The sequence below is a fragment of the Astatotilapia calliptera genome, chromosome 9 (genome assembly GCF_900246225.1).
Source record: "Astatotilapia calliptera chromosome 9, fAstCal1.2, whole genome shotgun sequence".
Classification (NCBI taxonomy): Eukaryota; Metazoa; Chordata; class Actinopteri; order Cichliformes; family Cichlidae; genus Astatotilapia; species Astatotilapia calliptera.
This window is the reverse complement of record NC_039310.1, coordinates 31601796-31604904: the sequence shown is the minus strand read 5'-3', so window position 1 is coordinate 31604904 and position 3109 is coordinate 31601796. Positions and strand designations below refer to the sequence as shown.

At 46.3% G+C, this 3109-nt stretch overlaps 1 pseudogene; it reads right to left on the bottom strand.

The window, feature by feature from the left end:
• Positions 1 to 871: 871 nt before the first annotated feature.
• LOC113028840 (tomoregulin-1-like) overlaps positions 872 to 3109 on the bottom strand; it is a 10692-nt pseudogene continuing 8454 nt past the window's right edge.

Below are 3109 nucleotides of genomic sequence, written 5' to 3'. Positions count from 1 at the left end.
GTTCTGTCTGGCTCCTTCTTAGCACGGGTCATAAATAAGCTGAAGCCCTGACGAGAGAAACCGTTCATACAGCAGGAAGCGCTGTGTTCTGGAGCCTCGCTGGTCAGGCTACACGATAATCGATGGGTCCAACATGGCGGACTTTCAGCTCGCTGAGGTGCTCCACCTGAAGCGTCACTGACTGTCACAGCTGCGGATGAAGCGGACTCGTCGGGGTCTCTGCTGCATCCATGTGGCCGGCTGAGATCCAGGATGTGGAATCAGCCGAGAGCCCACTTCAGTTTTATATTTCAGATTCAGAGCATCCTCCCTGTGCTGGCCACGTGTTTGGCTTCTTCACTCGGCAGCACGTCTTCAGACGCTCATTTAGACTTTATTCATGCTGTCGCACTGTCATACCCATATTTATATGTAATCTTTAAATAGTTCAAAGACTATAGTTAAAACACTCTGAGGCATTTTTAGACTAAAATTCAGCGGACTTGTCACGGACTGGAATCTGCTGAAGCACAGTTTGAATGCACTTTTACTTAATACCGTTATAATCAAATGAATCAAATAATAACATCATGGATATGACTGTGTTTAATGAGCACTGTGCTTGAGGCCTTTGACCATCAGAAACTATTTTCAGGATTTATTTCCATCAAATATTCAGATTGTTGGGATGAGCGAGTGAGAAACTGAGGGACAGATTATTGACCCGTCACCACTGCCCACTGCTGGGCATTAGGAAAGACTGCAGCCAGTGCATTCATACCTCCAGGTGTTTAAGCATGGATCAGTATCAGCTGTAAAAACAGGTCCAGATGTTTGTGTGAAGCTTTATTAAGAGGCCGGCTCAGAAAACGGACACATGAAGACGCAGAGGTTCAAACATCATAATTTAATGCTAATTCAGCTACAGCACAGTCTAAACAACAACTTCACGGTTCATGCAGGATCAACATCTACAGCAACATCTGGCCCGTTCCCTGCGACAAGCGCCACCAAGACCGTGGCGGTTCACCTCAGGGCAGCGGCGCGCGAGGCAAACCCGAGCCCAGCTTATCGGCCTACTCCTTCTAACACAACAAAACAACCAACACGGACACGTGGTACCATCGTTACGAATCAGAATGAAGATAAAAAGCTTGACGAGGTCCTTTAAATTATCGCCAGCTTGTCCAAACACACAAACATTGGAATCCATTTCCGGAATGGCGTCATCTGAAAATTAGGCAATAAAATAATTAGCATAGCAACCTGTACATGTCGGCTTGTACCTCATTATTATTTTTAAGCAGTAGAAAAAACAGCATTTTGGTTTTCAGGTGGATCTCATTGTAACAAATACAAAAAGTGTTTAAAGAAAGTTTCTCTAAGGAGACGTGACGTTTGACCCTGTGAGACGTAGCACAAAGTCAAAAACAAAAAACACGCCTGAGATACGAGTCGGCTCACATCTGAGGGGCACGGGGCTCCGGTGGTCCCTGATAATCCTGTAGTCCCGCTGCACAGCGCCCCCTGGACAGTTAAGGCGGTACAACACATGCGTGACAAAGTAAACAAAGAAAAACAAGAGAAGTTGGCCAAACGTGAGCAGCAGTGCATCATGGGAATTCTCAGCATGGCAACGTCCACAACACACGTTCATTAAACCTTCAAAGTGGATTTCTTCTGCTCATTTCCAGCTCCACCTGTTTGTCATTACACCGCCAGCGTAGCTTTGCATGATTCACAGTTCAAAATCATCCTCATTTATCTGATTCTGCCCTTCATGCAGAGCCTCGCTGCCTCCAGCTGAAATCAGCTGCTTTCCCTTCAAGGCCTCCTTTTTGTTTCTTTTTCCGATTGGCCAAAGTCAGGAAGCCTGCTGAGGGGCAGTATGAGCAGAACAGCTCTTCTTCATCACATCTGTCGCTTTCACAGCGAAGATTTAAAAGGATAGAAGCGTGGCGCACACAGAATCTGACTGAGAACCATATTTCCAGATAAGCGCTGATATGAAGCTGATGAGAAAATAACATTTTTAGGGAAGATTCACAGTTTTGACTGAATTTTAAAAGCTGCTTTGGTCTAATTAACCGAGCAGTCTGAGTGAAAACCTCCACACCCGAGTCCTGTTAGTTCTGTCTCCCAGTTTTCCCCATTTTAGTCCAACATGTTGTCATGACGATATGATGCCAAATGTCTGGATTATTAAAGCGTCCTTCACAGACAGCAGAAAACATGGACGCGGCTTCCTGCTCAGAAAAATGAATAAACCTGGATTCTATCTAAAGGCCACCAGATGGCGACAGCTGCTGCTACAAAGGCCTTGTCTGACCTTTGACCTCTCCTGCTCGGTCACTGATTTCGGCCACACTAAATAAAAATGAGCTGACTGTTTTGTAAATCTCATTTACGCCACATTTCTAAAAGGAGGATTATATGTGGAAGGAAACTGCATGCTCATTGGCTGGCATCAATCACAAGTCGTTAGCCAATGAGCATGCAGTTCATAGTAGCTACGTCCATGTTTTACAGCTTTAATGAACAAATTCAGCCAATCACAGAACAAAGATTTAACAAAAAATTAAGTCGCAGTGAAGTGGTCATGTGACAGCTTCAGTCACATGACCGTTTCACTTCAGAACAGTTCTTCCAGCCATGGCTTTAGCTGCTCCTGCACCTCATCACTTCAGGACATTTCGAGTGTGTAGTTTCAGTCCGAGTGTTCACAGCAGCTGGAAATCACGTGACCAGAAGCTCTTCTTCCATTAGTACCGACTCCGATCAGCTCGCCTCGTTTTCTGGGTTCCGCCTAATGTGCGTTGGGTCGAATCTCCCGTCAGGTCATTAATATGTGGCACGAACGCCACAAAGGTGGACATGTTTCAGCAGAGATGAATCCACAGATCAGCACGTGCGTGTACACCAGAGCCAATCAGGATGAGGGTCGCCGCCCTCGTGTGGGCGGGAGGAAGACGGACGAGAACCGCAGCTGTAGCAGGAATGAGCTCTAACGTGGCCGAAAAACTAAAAAGGAGGCGCTCCTGCTGTGCGTCTCACCGGGCGAAAACTGAGACAATCGTCACTGTTTGCGGTGTGGACGTCCGGAGCGACGATACAATCAGAGAAATAAAGT